An 18129-nucleotide genomic window follows, 5' to 3' on the forward strand; every position below is an offset into this window, starting at 1 on the left:
CATGACTCAGAAATTAAAGAACACGGGGTCAGGAGAAGAGGTCAGCCACAACACAGGCAGCGGCCCGTCTCCTCCCGATCCTCCAAAGGCGCCCCTCTCCTGGCCTCCTCCGACTTCAGGGATCTGCAACTTGGTATTCAAAGCCCCGGAGAGGACAGAACGACCATCCAAAACGAACTGCGCCAGCGGGTGCTGCGGCCCTCCCCAGCGGCCCGGGAAGACCACAGCCCAGGGCCCCGGGCACGCCCTGCCCCGCGCCTACCTCCGACACCACCTCCGAGAGCGCCACCGCGGAGCAGGCGCCTCCAGGGCGCTGCGGGGCCACTAGGGCTCGGTAGACTTCGGGCGGGCCCTGAGGGCTGAGCCAGGATTAAGAGGGCGGGCGGGGCCGCGGGGCATCAAGAGGGCGAGGGTAGGGAAGTGACCCGGCCCACGCAGATCCCCGCGTCGTCTTCTCCCCGCCCACTACTGCCATTGGCCGAATCTCGACTAGCCCTCTGTCCCCTGGGGTCGCGCACTTAACTCATCAGTTCTCCAAACCCTCCCCGGGACCCTAGTGGAGAGCACTCTCCGCTGGCCTTCTAGGGCAGGCACTATTGCCGCTCCAGGCGTGCGGAGTCGGGGAGCAAAAAGCCGGACACGTGTGCTACCCAGGGCCCCCATATAAGGTCCCCCGCGCGCGCACACACCCTGAACCGGAGCCCAGAAGGCCTGACTGGCGTCCCCGGGTCGAGCCCCTTACTCTCCGCTCCCAGTTCGGAAGAGCACAGCCAGCCCGAAGGCGGCGTGTGACCCGCTGGTGCACCTGGTGGGCGTCTGTTCCCGACACCTGGGGATGAGGCGGGCGCGCCTCGAGCGCTAGGAAGCGGCCCCCCGCGAGTCCCCGGCAGTGACACGTGGGGGCGTTGGGCCTGGCACCCCCGACGCTTCCGAGGTTTCGGGTGGTCGTTTTGCTCTCTCGGGGGCTTTTATTCCTTAAGTGGCTTTAAACGACCGAGGATGGGCCTCCTGCGCCGCCGCAGCTGTCATTTCCTTCGGGGAAGGCTCGCGACCTTGGACGCGCAGGCTCTGAAAACCAAAGTCCAGACCCATACCGAGCGCCCAAAGACCGCATTTGAATTCCCCTCGCCGGCCATTGAGGGAGAGAAAGGAGCGCTTAGTTCCATTCACATTCACAGAAGGAAGCGCCGAGGGTGGGGGAAACGCGGTCTTGCAGGGTGAGCCGGGCCAGGTTCCTCGCCTCCCCCCGGCCGCTGTTTCCTCTTAGATGAATGGGGAGCGACCTGCCCTGGGCGCGGCCCTGGGGGCTGAAGACTGAGGTGCAGCCTCACCCCCGGCCTGGCAGCGGCTTGGAGGAGAGAGGGAAAGGAGGAACGTCCACCCAGCTAAGAGACGCCGCCAGAGTCCCTAAAGCTGGCGGGGGAGGGAGGCCGGGGTCCCGGATCTTCAGAGCGCCCACAACCGGGCTTCTGGGCCTCTCGGTGCGGGGAACCTGACCCTGTAGCCTTCGCTAGGGCGCGGCAGGGCTCCAAGAACGGAGGAAAGAGCCGGACTCGCGCCTTCGAGGGCGCGGGCGGCGTGCACTCAACCTTGTCTCCCCGCGCACCCCACCGCCCGCTCGGCCCCTTCGCTGCACCGGGTCGCCCTGGTCCTCGCGCCCGCCGGCCCCGACGCCTTCGCGTGGTTCTACGCTGCCCGCGGCCAGCCCCGTTTCGCTTCGCAAGGAGCGTGTTGTTTTCTCAATCGAAATGGGATCAAGATCCCAGGGTTTCCTCGTCTCCTTGTTTTGAGGTGATAGGATCTTGGCCGATAGATCGAAAACGTGAAAAGTACCCGTCGCATCTTGTCCAAAGTGCCTCTGTGGAAGGATTGTTTACTTGGAAAAGTAGAATAAATTCTGTTGCCGTTTTCCTTCCGGAGGCGTCTTCACCCCAGAGCTCCTAGACCCACTGGCATTAGCTATACTTCCTCCTGGGCTTCACAGGTAGGATTTCAAGAATGATGTGGGGGCACTTGGGTGGTCTGTGGGTGGCAGGTCCTCAAGAGGCTGTTTTTTCGTGCACGGAAGTGTTGTAGCTTTATTTTAGCAGAAGCAACATCAAACCTTATCTTGGAGGTTTGTTTTGCAAAGAATCCAGAGTTTACTATATTTGACACTATTTTTAAATAAGACTGGCTTGTTTTAAGGAGTTGGGAGAAATCGATAAAAGAAAAGTCGAAATCCTTGCTTTCCATTTCTACTGTAGGAGATAATCCTGATCAACAGTTTGGTTTGCTCCCTACCCCCATTCCTTAAAAACAAACAAACAAAAACCACTATACGTTTAAATTGTGTAGGATTACGTACGATTTTGTAAAAATAAAAATGGAATTATACTTCACCCGTTTCTGCAACGGCCTAGCTCCTACTAGTCATCATTCCCTATCAGTAGAGTGGAATTAATCTTATTTTATTCTTATTATTTTGAGACAGGGTCTCACTTTGTCACCCAGGCTGCAGTACAGCGGTTACGATCTTGGCTCTTTGCAGACTCTGCCTCCTGGGCTCAAGCTGTCCTCCTGTCTCACCACCTGGCCCCCTCCCCTCAACTAACTGGGACTACAGGCATGGGCCACGAAGCCTGGCTAATTTTTGTATTTTTTTGTGGAGACAGGTTTCACCATGTTGCCCAGGCTGATCTCAAACTACTGGACTCAAGGGATCCACCCACCTTGGCCTCCCAAAGTGCTGGGATTGCAGACCTGAGCCACTGCACTGGAAAATTTATTCTTTATAATGGTTGCATGGTACAGAATTTCCATTTTATAGGTGTGCCCATAGTTTATCAGCCTCCTCTTGAAAGGTATTTAAGTTGTTGCCAGTTTTTCAATACTTCCAGCAACTTACAGAAACACTGATATACAGACACATAGTTGTGCTCCTTGTAGAAGAAATGTCCAAGTGTGAACTTGCTGGATCAACAGGTATAAACACTGATCATTTAAACAAGTACTTCAAGGCTGGGCACAGTGGCTCATGCCTGTAATCCCAACACTTTGGGAGGTTGAAGTGGGTGGATTACTTGAGGTCAGGAGTTCAAGACCAGCCTGGCCAACATGGTGAAACTCTGTCTCTACTAAAAACACAAACATTAGCCAAGCATGGTGGCACATGCCTGTAATACCAGCTGCTCGGGGCGGGGGGCTGAAGCAGGAGAATAGCTTGAACCCAGGAGGCAGAGTTGCAGTGAGTCAAGATCATGACACTGCACTCCAGCCTGGGTGACAGAGCAAGATTCTGTCTCAAAAAATACAAAATAAACACGTACTTCAAACCATACCAATTTATACTTCCTCTAGCAGTGAGGGCAAGCGCCTGTTTCTCCATGCCTCATCTAACACTGAATATTGCCAATTCTTTTTTTTTTTTTTTGAGACAGGGTCTCGCTCTGTCGCCCAAGCTGGAGTGCATCTCAACTGCCCCAGCTCAAGAGATCCTCTCATCTCAGCCTGTCTAATTTTTGTATTTTTTGTAGAGATGGGGATTTCACCATGTTGCCCAGGCTGATCTCAAACTCCTAGGTTCAAGGGATCCACTTGCCTCAGCCTCCCAAAGTGCTGGGATTACAGCCACCATGCCTGGCCTTAAAAATTTTCATTTTCTTTCATAGAGACAGAGCCTCACTCTGTCACCTAGGCTGGAATGCAGCAGTATGATTGTGGCTCACTACTGCCTCCAACTCCTGAGTTCAAGCAATCCTTCTGTGTCAGCCTCCCCAGGAGCTAGGACTGCAGGTATGTGCCACCACACCCGCCTAACCTTTTAATTTTTCGTAGAGGCAGGGGTCTTGCTATATTGTCCAGTCTAGTCTGGAACTCCTTGTGTAAAGCCATCCTCCCACCTCAGCCTCCCAAAGTACTGGGATTACAGGTGTGAGCTACCGCACCTTGGGAGTATTGCCAATTCTTTAATGCTGCCTGTCTTTCACATAAGAAGTAAGATCGTGGTCGGGCGCGGTGGCTCAAGTCTGTAATCCCAGCACTTTGGGAGGCCGAGACGGGCGGATCACGAGGTCAGGAGATCGAGACCATTCTGGCTAACACGGTGAAACCCCGTCTCTACTAAAAAATACAAAAAACTAGCTGGGCGAGGTGGCGGGCGCCTGTACTCCCAGCTACTTGGGAGGCTGAGGCAGGAGAATGGCGTGAACCCGGGAGGCAGAGCTTGCAGTGAGCCGAGATCGCGCCACTGCACTCCAGCCTGGGCGACAGAGCGAGACTCCGTCTCAAAAAAAAAAAAAAAGAAGTAAAATCGTATTCAAATTGCCTTTTAGTCATTTACATAACAAAGTTTCTTTTGAATGCCTGCCTATTGATGGGCCAGTCAGCAAGCCAAGTACAGGAAATACAACTGTGAATAAAGCAGTCTTGATCCCCTTAACAGCCTAATGAAGAAGGTCTGTATGTGTGTGAATACTTGATGAATGAGTCACTATGAACTGCAATAAGGAGGGAAGAAAGTGCAGTACAAGTAACAAGCCTCAATGTAGGCTGGGAGTACAAGAGAGTTCTAACCTATCAAATTGGAAAGATGTGTAGAAATGAACTTGGTGAAGGAGATGAGGACAAGTGGCACTCCAGGGCCACAGAACCCTTGGTGCCAAGGCCCTAAGCCTGGAGGAAGCTTGGCTGATTCACAGAACTGGTGTGGAGGAGACAGCTTGAGGTTGGAATGTTGGCAGACACCAGGTCTCTCAGAGAACACTTGCTAAGATGTAAGTATCCTTACAGCTTTACTTGCAAGTATTTACCAAGGAGTAGTAAGAAGTCACTGCAGACATCAGCATACTTCATCACTAAAGAACTTCAGCATGCATATCATTAAATAAAATTCAGCATTTGTTTATGGTTCTTTTTTTGAAAGGTAAAATTTACAATGATGAAATGCATGTATCTTGACTGTACCATAAGTTTTGACAGTTGATGGCTGGGTGCAGTGGCTCATACCTGTAATCCCAGCACTTTGAGATTCCGATGTAGGGAGGTCCCTTGAGTCCAGGAGTTGGAGACCAGCTTGGGCAACATGATAAAACTCTGTCTCTACAAAAAAAAAAAAATACAAAAATTAGCCGGGCATGGTGGTGCATGCCTGTAGTCCCAGCTACTCAGGAGGCTGAGGTGGGAGGATGGCTTCAGCCCAGGAGGTGGAGGTAACAGTGAGCCAAGATGGCACCACTGCACTGTAGCCTGGGTGACAGAGTGAGGCCCTCTCTCAAAAAAAAAAAAAAAGAAAAAAATTATTGACTGGGTACGGTGGCTCACACCTGTAATTCCAACACTTTGGGAGGCCAAGGCAGGTGGATCACTTGAGGTCAGGAGTTCAAGACCAGCCTGGGCAACATGGCAAAACTCTGCCTCTACAAAAAATAGAAAAATTAACCATGTATAGTGGCATGCCTGTGGGAGGCTGAGGTGGGAGGTTCGCTTGAACTGGAAAGGTGGAGGTTGCAGTGAGCTGTGATCGTGCCACTGCACTCCAGCCTGAGCTACAGAGCAAGACCCTGCCTCAAAAAAAAAAAGAAAAGAAAAAAAAGAAGAAAGAAAAAACATTTCGACAGTTGTATAAACAAATGTAGCCTCAATCTCAATCACAATACAGAATTTAACACCCCAGAAATCCTTCAAGCCACTTCCCAGGTAATCCCTGTTTCCATCCCTTCCCCCAGTAACTGTTCTATTTTTTTCTTCTTCCAGACGTGCGGTTTTGCCTGTTCCGACTTTATGTAAATGGAATTTTATAGCACATACTCTTTACTGTATATTTCAAGAGGCTTAGCTCTTTGATAGGGGAGAAGCTTTGAGGTACCCCGAAAAAAACAAAGAGCAACCACATTTATGCCCCACCACAGGTGTAATTATTGGAAGCCCATTTAGAGGGGTTCAAATGGGCCTTGAAGTTTGGTTCCTGCCCATGCCCACCTTAACGGCTTGCTTTTGCCAAGAGTATATACTGACAGCCAGTGAGGCGTGCCTGCTAGGGACAGTGTTGTTTGCAGTGGCAGCCAGTGTGTCCCTGTGGTGGCGGGTGGTCCCACTTGGGACCTCAGCAAGGCCCTCACCACTGGAGAAACTCTGGTGCTTCCAAGAAACCATCCTGGGAACACCAGAGAGTATCTTCATGTATTTACCTCCAAATATGCCTCAGTACTTTTTCTGTGATATGGGGGCCCAATGTTACCCTCCTGTAATGGCTGCCTTAAACCCCTCCAAGGTCATGGATTTTTTTTCTTATCTCATTGGGCCAGTATTTTTGTAAGGGCACCCTGTTTAGGGCATGTCTCCTAGCATCTAGATCATTCTAGACCTAGATACTACCTATTCCTTGGGTAGCAGTAAGGTATTTTGAAGTTCCACCTTGATAGGAATCCCCACTGAAGTTAGACAGCCTCATTGTTTCCAGAGCACCCGGACTTTACAAACAACCCCAAGACTAATCTGTCTGAGCATGCTGACTCTCTTCTCTCCAGCTGACTGGCAGGCTCCAGTGACAGCAATCGCTTCTGCCATCTGGGCCATAAGGATCCATATTCTAGGGGTGATTTGAGATCTGTTACGGCAAAGTCAGACTGATCATTTCCTGCCTCTGTCTGTAGATCTGACGCATCAACAGTCAGGGTCAATGATGGACTCTCCAAAGGTGTTTCCATTATATCGGCATGGGGCTTGGACAAATGCCAGTTTGGCATTTTCTCTTTTGAGATGGAAGGAGCATGGCAGAGTTCAAATAACTACAGTGATTGACAGACATATGTGTAGGAGAAAAGAACAATATTTCTTTTTTCTGTCACCCAGGCTGGAGTGCAGTGGCGCAATCTCGGCTCACTGCAACTTCCGACTCCCAGATTCAAGTGATTCTCCTGCCTTAGCCCAGGACTGAGCTGGGACTACAGATGCCCACCACCAAGCCTGGCTAATTTTTGTATTTTCAGTAGAGACAAGGTTTTGCCATGTTGGCCAGGCTGGTCTCGAGCTCCTGACCTCAAGTGATCCATCCAATCCTAGCACCTCTCAAAGTGCTGGGATTACATGTATGAGCCACCGTATCCGGGCATTATTGCATTATTTTTTCTTCTTCTTTCTTCTTCTCCTTCTTTTCTTTCCTTCTTCTTCCTCTTCTTCTTCTTTCCCTTCCTTCCTTCCTTCCTTCCTTTCTTTCTTTCTCTTTCTTTCTTTCTCTCTCTCTCTCTCTCTCTCTCCTTCCTTTCCTTCCTTTCCTTTCCTTTCCTTCTCTTTCTCTTTCTCTTTCTCTTTCTCTTTCTTTCTTTCTTTCTTTCTTTCTTTCTTTCTTTCTTTCTTTCTTTCTTTCTTTCTTTCTTTCTTTCTTTCTTTCTTTCTTTCTTTCTTTCCTTTCAATGCAGTCAAGTTTCCTGTATTTGGGGAAATCTCAAGGGTCAGCACATCTGGAATGCAATCGATAAGCCTCATCCTGGGAAAACCACCTTCATGATCATGGAATCTTCCTTGGTCAGGTAAGTATATTATAACAGTATTTCATAGGATGCAAGATGGCTCAGCTAGAAATGTTGTCCATCTCATTAAGTAGCAGTGATTATACAGCTTGGGAGACCATTGGGTTCATGAGATCCTAAAACTAAGTAAGCAGAAGGCTCCCCGAGTTGACAATGACTGCCATTGCCTTGAGACAAAGTGGATAGGCCTTTGCCACTGGAGTAGGGAGCAAGGACATTACAGTAAACCATGGGTGGTTTTGGTTTTGGTTTGGTTTTGTTGGTTTCTGGGGCTTTTTTTGAGACAGATTCTTGCTCTGTCACCCAGGCTGGCTGGAGTGCAGTGGCGAGATCTCAGCTCACTGCAGCCTCTGCCTCCTGGATTCAAGTGAGTCTCATGCTTCAGTCTCCCGAGTAGCTGGGACTACAGGTGTGTGCCACCACGCCCGGCGAATTGTAATTTTAGTAGAGACGGGGTTTCACCATGTTGGCCAGGCTGGAATCCATGGGTGGTTTTCATGTCCTTGAGTTAAAACCTCAAGGACCTGAGCAGATCATCTATGAACCTGGAGAAAGGTTTATGGTAAGTTACAGCAGTCAAGGATGGGGGTTGTTGAAGAGCTAGCTCTAGCGTGTAAAATGCCTTTTCATGCTGTGTTCCCAGGAGAGGCGAGTCTGAAACCAAGAATTTAGTCAGGTCCTAAAGAAGAAGTAATTGCAGAGAAGTTGGGAGCTCCCAGTCCACAACCCCTCATGAGACCTAGCAATTAGTTTTCGGTGGTGAGTTTAGGGCAGTTCTGAGTGGAAGTTCAGTCAATCAGAGGGAAGTGACTTGCCTGAGACAAATCATGCTCTAGATAATGAACCTTTTTTCTGAAAAAACTTCAATTTTTTTGAACACCTGTGCCCTTTTGTGCAAAAATAGAAGGTGGAAAGAATTCATTTTTAGTGCTTTTCTAATCTTTAGAGATTAGCAAAAGCTCATCCTAAGAGGAACTTTAAGGTCCTTGAGATCCTGATTAAGAGCTTATTTCGCTTTATTTATTTATATTTATTTATTGAGACAGGGTTTCACTCTGTTATCCAGGCTGGAGGACAGGGGTGCGATCTCGGCTCACTGCAGCCTTGACTTCCCAGTTTCAAGCAATCCTCCCATCTCAGCCACCGAGTAGCTGGGACTATAGGTGTGTGTCACCATGCCCAGCTAATTTTTTGCATTTTTTGTAGAAACGAGGTTTTACCATGTTGCCCAGGCTGGTCTCAAACTCCTGGCCTCAAGAGATTTGTACACCTCAGCCCTCAAAATGCTGGGATTACAGGCGTGAGCCATCACACGTGGCCTAAGAACTTATAAAAAGTAAGGAACCACAGTGAGTCTCTGAGGCATAACAGTCCATGTGTACTGTGGGTTCTCCTAAGGACAGGGGAACAGGCATTGAGTTAAGAGAACAGGTTCACTGGGCGCTGGTGGCTCATGCCTGTAATCCCAGCACTTTGGGAGGCCGAGGTGGGTGGATCACGAGGTTAAGAGATCAAGACCATCCTGGCCAACATTGTGAAACCCCGTCTCTATTAAAAATACAAAAAAAAAAAAAAAATTAGCTGGGTGTGGTGGTACGCACCTGTAGTCCCAGCTATTCTGGAGGCTGAGGCAGGAGAATCTCTTGAATCCGGGAGGCAGAGGTTGCAGTGAGCCGGGATCACACCACTGCACTCCAGCCTGGGCGACAGTGCGAGACTCTGTCTCAAAAAAAAGAAGAGCAGGTTCTAAAGAAGGCAGAACATACATGCACAACTGTAAAATAGATGGCCTTGGGCGGGTTTGGGGGAAAGAACAAAGTCCAGTATTTGGACTTGGCACTGCTGGAATGTGGGGTATAATTAAATTAATGATATCCCTAAGATCATGAATAAATCTGTACACTTATGCGTTGAGTTACCTAATACTCAGGAGAGGAGCTTGAGAAGGTTTTGTGCAAGGAATAATGAGTCTTTTGCCTATTAGTCCTTCTGCTATGGGCCTTAATTGTTTTCTTCTGGCTTCACGGGAATTGTACAAGGCTGGGCGAAGGTTGGGACCTGGTAAGTCTGAACCTTGACGTGCTCAGCCCCAGTAATCCTAAAATGGTGATACGTTTTTGGCTTATTACGACTTGGTACCACACAAAGATCTTCAAATTGTGTCTGGTTTATGTATTTGTATCCAAATTAGCTATGATTTGATTATGAATAGAGACACCATCATGAATTTCAAGGAAGAGCTCCCTTCTAGGAAAATTTAATCTGGTGATTCCATTTTCATAATAAAGACTCCTCATTAAGTTTTTGCTGGTGTGATGTCTCAAGGGAAGGGTGTTTTTAGTAAAAAGACCAAGAATAACAGTGGCCAGGATACAGGGAGTGGCCAGGCAGATGGAGACAGCCACCTCTTGGTTTTTGCTGACTCCAAGGACGAGAAATGAACTTAGTGACAGGGTGGTTGTTGAAAATGTTGCACCCCTAACCCTGAGTGTGGGCCAGAAGAGTTAATGATAATGCTTCTTGCAAGTTTTAAGGGAAGACTTAGAAGTGGGTGCCTCTCCCATGGAACTGTCTCATTATCTGTCAGATTCCTTTTTGCCCAAAGTGAGACAGTTGGTTTTCCAGCATCTGTTTTGTTCAGAGTTATTCTTATCATTGGGCATTTTGTTGGGGGGCATTGTGGAGGTTATGAGGTCATCCAGTTGTTTAATTTGAAAAACCATTAACTTATTTAGGGTCTTATTATGCTTTTGTTCTAAGACTTTCTCAGAAGGTTTGGACACATGCTATCGGTCTGCTAGTGGAGTTATTTCTTATTCTAGCCTTTAAGTCCCAAACCCCTGAATTTTGGCTTAAAGCTGTTCATAAGCAATGAGGATAATATAGCAAAAGCATCTGCCTATTGATCTATCCCAGACTGTTGTCTGAAGGTGATTTCTAAAATCTTCTTTTTTTTTTTTTGAGACGTAAGTCTCCCTCTGTTGCCCAGGCTGGAGTGCAATGGCACAATCTCAGCTCACTGCAACTTCCACCTCCCGGGTTCAAGAAATTCTTCCACCTCAGCCTCCTGAGTAGCTGGGTGATAGGTGCCCAACACCCTGAATAATTTTTGTATTTTTAGTAGAGTTGGGGTTTCACCATGTTGGCCAGGCTGGTCTTGAACTTCTGACCTCAAGTGATCCACCCACCTTGGCTTCCCAAAGTGCTGGGATTACAGGTGTGAGCCACTGTGCCCAGTGATTTCTAAAATTTTTAATGAATTTGCTTTTAAAACAAAAACAAAAACTGGATTAATGGCCAAAGAATCTCTACTCAAAATAAAGTAGGTATTGCCTTCAGTAAGGATTGCACTACATTTTGTGCTTCTTAAAAGTCCCTGTTCTGTTTGCTGGTCCTCAGGAATACATAGATTATTTCCCAGGTCCTTCCAATGGACTCTTTAAGGTAGGGTTAGCCTCTAGATATATGTACTAGGTGATGTACGTCAGGGAGATTGGGACCATTGCTTCCAAGCACTATTCTAGATTCTCAGGTTCTTCATAATGGTCATAAAAGGCTGACAATTTTTTTTTTTTTTTTTTTTTTTTTTGAGACGGAGTCTCGCTCTGCCGCCCAGGCTGGAGTGCAGTGGCCGGATCTCAGCTCACTGCAAGCTCCGCCTCCCGGGTTCACACCATTCTCCTGCCTCAGCCTCCCGAGTAGCTGGGACTACAGGCGCCCGCCACTGCGCCCGGCTAGTTTTTTTTTGTATTTTTTAGTAGAGACGGGGTTTCACCGTGTTAGCCAGGATGGTCTCGATCTCCTGACCTTGTGATCCGCCCGTCTCGGCCTCCCAAAGTGCTGGGATTACAGGCTTGAGCCACCGCGCCCGGCCAAGGCTGACAATTAAATATTAAACATTTGCTGCTTCCCCCTTTTTTCACTCTTTTGCTTTAAGATGTTCCTAAAATGGATAATTTTGGTCACATTTAAAGTTCCTCAAAGTGGTCATTTGGTAAATTGTGTCACTTTGTAAGATATGCATAGGAATTTGGCTTATAACAAGAATATGTTTAAAGGTCAGGCACAGTGGCTCATGCCTGTAATACCAGTATTTTGGGAGGCCGAAGTGGGAGGATGGCTTGAGACCAAGAGTTTAGGCTAGCTTGGGAAACAGGAAACCCCTGTCGCTATAAAAAATTTACAAATAAGCCAGGTGTGGTGGCGTGTGCCCGTAGTCCCAGTTGCTTGAGAGGCTGAAGTGGGAGGATTGCTTAAGCCCTGAAGGTCGAGGCTACAGTGAGCCATGATTGTGCCACTGCATTCCAGTCTGGGCAACAGAGCAAGACTCTGTTTTAAACAAACAAACACACAAAAAACAAATAATATGCTTAAAAAGTGAGTATCCAGGCCAGGTGTGGTGGCTCATGCCTGTAATCCCAGCACTTTGGGAGGCAAAGGCAGGTGGATCACCTGAGGTTGGGAGTTCAAGACCAGCCTGGCCAACAGAGTGAAACCCCATCTCTACCAAAAAATACAAGAATTAGCTGGGTGTGATGGTGCACACCTGTAATCCCAGCTACTCAGGAGGCTGAGGGAGGAGAATCACTTGAACCCAGGAAGTTGAGGTTTCAGTGAGCCGAGATTGCACCAGTACACTCCAGCCTGGGCAACAGAGTGAGACTCTGTCTCCAAAAAAAAAAAAAAAAAAAAAAAAAAAAAAAAGAAATGAGTATCCAGGAGGCATGGCATGGGCTTGCTTGGACTGAGATGACCCCTTGAGAATTGGTAAGGACCAAACCTGCTGCTTGTGTACTTCTGACCTCAGCCCACAACCAGAGGTTAGCTGCCTTTGACCAAAGAACTAATAACTGCAGCCCCTGGTGATCAGCGTTTTTGGAGACTTTTTTTCCCAAATCAATTCTTAGGGATAGCTCAGGGGAATAATAGACTTCATACGGTTTTTAGATGGTTTCCCAAGGCAAAATTCATCTACCAAGGGAGACTGGCGTGACAAGACCTTACACTTGTCAGTCCTTTTGTCATGGATGCATTGGGACTCTGTGGATTGACCATTTGTTGCTTTTTTCAATGTCATTACACAATATAAGAAAGGACAAGATAAAAGATAAGGTTAGACGAAGAGGGTACTTCCACCAGGAATCGTTAGAAAGATAGGTCTACTTAGAAAAGGGGAGTTTCAGTGGGTAAAATATAATCTTCCTGAGAAAATTAGCCATGTCAATGAAATTAGAGCTTACACTTAGCGTGTGGCTCCCCTCTCTGCTGAGGCCAGAAAATGCAAGCAGAAGAGAGACCAGCCCCCTCCACCCACCACCAGATGCCCAGATGCAGAGTCCTGGCAAGGGCAGAGTCACACCTGAGTCTCCATGGGACCTCCAAATTGTGGAATCCTTCCTGTTTAAATCAACAACCTGTTATGAGATAAACAAATCATAAAAACACCCACATACAATCCTGAAATGGGAAGTGGGTGTGCTTTTTCTTTTTCTCTTACAGGTTGGGTTGGGAAGCTCCTGAGATGGGATATCAAACATGGAATGACTCTTTGGTTGATTCCTCAAGGTCATGGTTGATATAACCGAGGTGAGGTTCTACTTGAAGAAAGAAGTGATACTCGAAGCACAAAACATTGTACAATTATAATTCCATAACCAATAGAGCTATCATTCTGCTTCTGTCTTCCACAACTGATGGGGGGTGTGTGTTTTCATTCACAGTAGTGACAGCCAAAGCCATAGGTAGAAAAAAAAATCATAACCATAAATGATTTTAACTTTTTTTTTTTTTTCCCTCAAGACAGTCTTGCTGTGTCACCAAGGCTGGAGTGCAATTGTGTGATGTGGGCTCACTGCAACATCCGCCTCCTGGGTTCAAGCAATTCTCCTGCCTCAGCCTCCCCAGTGGCTGGAATTACAGGTGTGCACCACCACGCCCGGCTACTTTTTTGGCTTTTTTTTAGTAGAGACAGGGTTTCACCATGTTGGCCAGGCTGGCCTTGAACTCTTGACCTCATGATCCGCCCGCCTCCCAAAGTGCTGGGATTACAGGTATGAGCTACTACACCCGGCCAATTTTAGCATTTATATAGAATAGAAAATAAACAAAATCAGAATTCAAGATAAGAATCTAGAGAAAGAATGACTAAATACACTTAACGAAATCAGGAGGAAAGGATTTATTAAAAAAAAAAAACCCTAAACTTGATGGATTAACAAACTAAATATAAAGAAATCAATAAATAAAACCAAGAACTGCTGCTTTGGAAAAATCACTGCAGCTGATACACCTTTGGCAAACATAACCAAGGAAGGAAAAAAGATAAAATAAGAAATATACAGCAATAGTAAAGACAAAGAAAATGTAACCCTAGATAAAGATAAGACTGAAGTAATGATTACAGAAGTCTATGTAAACCTCATGTCCAGTAAAGACAGACAAACAGAGAGAACTTTACTTTTATTTTATTTTTTTCAGACAGTCTCACTCTGTCTCCCAAGATGGAGTGCAGTGGCACAATCTCAGCTCACTGCAACCTCCACCTCCCGGGTTCAAGAGATTCTCCTGCCTCAGCCTCCCGAGCAGCTGGGATTACAGGTGTGTGCCACCACACCTGGCTAATTTTTGTATTTATAGTAGAGACAGGGTTCTGCCATGTTGGCCAGGCTGGTCTCAAACTCCTGGCTTCAAGTGATCCACCTGGCTCGGCCTCCCAAAGTGCTGGGATTACAGGTGTGAGCCACCACACCCCACCAAGATAGAGAACTTTAAAAATCCAATCTCACTCCTATGAGAAAGTGCAAGATTGCAAATAAAATGAGACACTGAAATCTGGCAATACATTACGAATCTATGATACAGGATTCTCTGTTTACGAAGGATGAACTGCCAGGGAAGTCGACCTCCTGCCACAAACAATAGAAAACTACACAAAACATATGAATCAACTGTTCTTAGATGGTGGGCTGTAGGTAGCACAGGACTGTGACACCCGAGAGAAGGGAAACATATGAGCCAAGTGTTAGGATGCCTAAGTTTACCACTGAGGCAGTTTCTATGACACGGAACAGAAACGGGGTCCCCAAATTAAATCCCCTGGGCTGGCTGAGTTGAAGACAGAAATCTAAGGGCCTTTTTTTTTGAGTCGGAGTCTCACTCTTGTTGCCCAGGCTGTGGAGTATAGCGCAGTGGCATGATCTTGGCTCACTGCAACCTCCACCTCCTGGGTTTAAGCGATTCTCCTGCCTCAGCCTCCCAAGTAGCTGGAATTACAGGCGGGAGCTACCACACTCAGCTTATTTTTGTATTTTTAGTGAAGACAGGGTTTCGCCATGTTGGCCAGGCTGGTCTCCAACTCCTGACCTCAAGTGATCCACCCACCTTGGATTCCCAAAGTGCTGGTATTCTAGGCGTGAGTCACCGTGCCCAACCAAGGGCTTATTTTTTAATGGTGTGAGACAAGGTGGTTAGAATTTGTGCACAGGATGCTAGTGAGAGGGGAACCACACAGAAAGATGGGTCTGGAAATTTGCAAAGGGATCTGAGTCTTCAGGTGAGCACTGATCTGCTCGGGTATGAGAGGAAACCCCACAAGGCCAGGGAAAGAGCCACTAGAGAGCAGTGGGCCAGACAATTCCAGGATCTTCCAAAGGGCTGAGAAGACTTCCCATTCCAGCCACCCGGCGCGGTGAGACCACAGTACACAGGGCACTGGGAACTGTTACCTTAAGAGTGGGAAAAACAATTGCCCCACATTAAAGGCTGCTCCGGACCTGCCCTCACAAAGCTTAAAAGCAAGCCTCAAAAGCAAGTGTCAAACTTGTCTTAAGTAACTGCATGTCAGAACAGAGTTCAACAGTTTTTAATGGAATAGAACAAAATCCAGCACTCAAGAATGTAAAATTCACAATTTTTGGCATCTATTAAAAAAACAAAGGCATGCAGGAAGGCAGAAAATGGACCCCATAACCAAAATACAAACCAATCCTTAGGAACAGACTCAGAAATGATAGCAATTATGAAATTAGTAGAGAAATATGAGAAAATAGTATAGATATGCTAGGCCAGGTGCAGCTCACACCAGTAATCCCAGCACTTTGGGAGGCCAAGGCAGGTAGATCACTTGAGGCCAGGAGTTTGAGACCAGCCTGGCCAACACGGTGGTGGATCCTGTTACCCAGCTACTTGGGAGGCTGAGGTGGAAGGATCACTTGAGCCCAGGAGGTCGAGGCTGCAGTAAACTGAGCTTGTGCCACTGCATTCCACCCTGGGCAACAGAGTGAGACTCTGCCTCAAAAAAAAAAAAAAAAAAAAAAAAAAAGTACTGATAACAAATATTTAAAACCAACCAGAAAAAAAAAAAGACATTACCTAAGGATGAAAAAGGGTAAAAATGACAGCAAACTTTCCATTACAATCACTGCAAACTATAAAAACAATACAGAGACATCTTTAAAATACTGAATGAACTGTCAACCTGAATTCTGTGCCCCGAGACTTGAGATGAAGTCTCGCTCTGTCGCCCAGGCTGGAATGCAGTGGCCGGATCTCAGCTCACTGCAAGCTCTGCCTCCCGGGTTTACGCCATTCTCCTGCCTCAGCCTCCGGAGTAGCTGGGACTACAGGCGCCCGCCACTTCACCCAGCTAGATTTTTGTATTTTTTAGTAGAGACGGGGTTTCACCGCGTTAGCCAGGATGGTCTCGATCTCCTGACCTCATGATCTGCCCATCTCGGCCTCCCAAAGTGCTGGGATTACAGGCTTGAGCCACCGCACCCAGCTATTTTTTTTTTTTTTTAGATGGAGTCTTGCTTTGTAGCCTAGGCTGGAGTGCAATGGCTCAATATCAGCTCACTGCAACCTCCACCCCCTGGGTTCAAGTGATTCTCCCACCTCAGTCTCCCCAGTAGCTGGGATTACAGGTGCCACCACACCCGGCTAATTTTTTGTATCGAGTTAGGGTTTTGCCATGTTGACCAGGCTGGTCTTGAACTCTTGACCTCAGGTGATCCGCCTACCTTGGCCTCCCATAGTGCTGGAATTATAGGCATGAGCCACCATGCCCAGCCTACCCCCAAAAATCTTTTAAAAATTATGGTGAAATAAATACTTTTCCACACCAACGAAAGCAGAGAAAATTTATAACTAATAGACCTGCACTCCAAGAAATGCTAAAGGAAGCTCTTAGCTAGGTGTAGTGGTCTGTACCCGTGGTCCCAGCAACTCAGAAGGTGGAGGCAGGAGGAACCCTTGAGCCCAGGAGTTTAAGTCCAGCCTGAACAACACAGCAAGACTCCATGTCTATAAAAATAAATAAATAAAAATAAAAATAGCTTTAAAAAGGAAGTTCTTGGGGCAGAAGGAAATGATGATAGATTTAAGCCCAGGCATGTCAGTAATTACATTAAATGTACATGGCCTATGTCATTAAGAGGCAGAGTTTATCAGATTGAATAAAAACAAACTCCAAAAAACAGTGCAACTTCTGACTATAGATTGTCTACAAGAAACCCATTGTCAAGATCCATGAAAGGTCTGAGATTTTACCCTTACTTGCAAGTTACTAAGGCAGCCTGCCTTAGTTTCATGGTTGCTGGTTGAAGACATCAGAAGGCAGGGCCAGAGCTGAAGGGCAGTTTATCACTCACAGCTACCAGCATTTTTGCACGGGTTCTCAAAGTCCTAATCCCACAGGGCAATGTGGAGGGTCAGATGACTCCAGTGCACACAGAGGGCCACATTATAGGTGTGTAGAGAATTGGGAATCTGATAATTTAAAATGGGCAGTGAGCACACCTGCCCTTTGCTGTCTCTTCCAGGACAACAAATTTGCTCTTGTCTCTGGAGGGAGACACTGTATTTTCCATGTGGTTCACCTTTCAAACATCCTATATGAAAACACAGTCCAGAGCCAGGCGCTGTGGCTCACACCTGTAATCCCAGCACTTTGGGGGCCGAGGTAGGTGGATCACTTGAGGTCAGGAGTTCGACACCAGACTGCTCAACATGGTGAAATCCCATCTTTACTAAAAATACAAAAATGAGCCCAGCGTGGTGGCCGGCGCCTATAATCCCAGCTACTTGGGAGGCTGAGGCAGAAGAATTGCTTGAACCCGGGAGGCGGAGGTTGCAGTGAGCCGAGATTGCGCCATTGCACTCCAGCCTGAGTGACAAGAGCGAAACACTCTCTCTCAAAAAAAAAAAAAAAGAAAACAGTCTAGAATAGAGGGTATTTGTTTCACTCACAAAATGTACAGAACAATGGATAATTGTCTCTCTCATTAATTGTTGCAGTTTTGATAATTTGCAACAAATACTTTTTTTTTTTTTTTTGAGACTTGGTCTTTTTCTGTTGCCAAGGCTGGATGCCCTGGCCTGATCATGGCTCACTGCAGCCTCAACCTCCTGGGCTCAAGTGATCCTCCCACCTCAGCCTCCCAATTAGCTGGGACAACAGGCGTGCGCTACCACATCTGGCTAATTTTTGTATTTTTTGTAGAGACAGAGTTTCTCCATGTTTGCCTAGGCTGGTCTTGAACTCCTGGGCTCAAGCAATCTGCCCATTTTGGCCTCCCAAAGTGCTGGGATCATAGGCGTGAGGCACCATGCTTGGCCAACAAAT

At 47.1% G+C, this 18129-nt stretch overlaps 1 pseudogene; it reads right to left on the minus strand.

Annotated features, from left to right (window-relative positions):
* Positions 1 to 7388: 7388 nt before the first annotated feature.
* LOC116268785 lies at positions 7389 to 7516 on the minus strand (annotated as a pseudogene).
* Positions 7517 to 18129: the final 10613 nt, after the last annotated feature.

This window comes from Papio anubis, chromosome 8 (assembly GCF_008728515.1).
Source record: "Papio anubis isolate 15944 chromosome 8, Panubis1.0, whole genome shotgun sequence".
Classification (NCBI taxonomy): domain Eukaryota; kingdom Metazoa; phylum Chordata; class Mammalia; order Primates; family Cercopithecidae; genus Papio; species Papio anubis.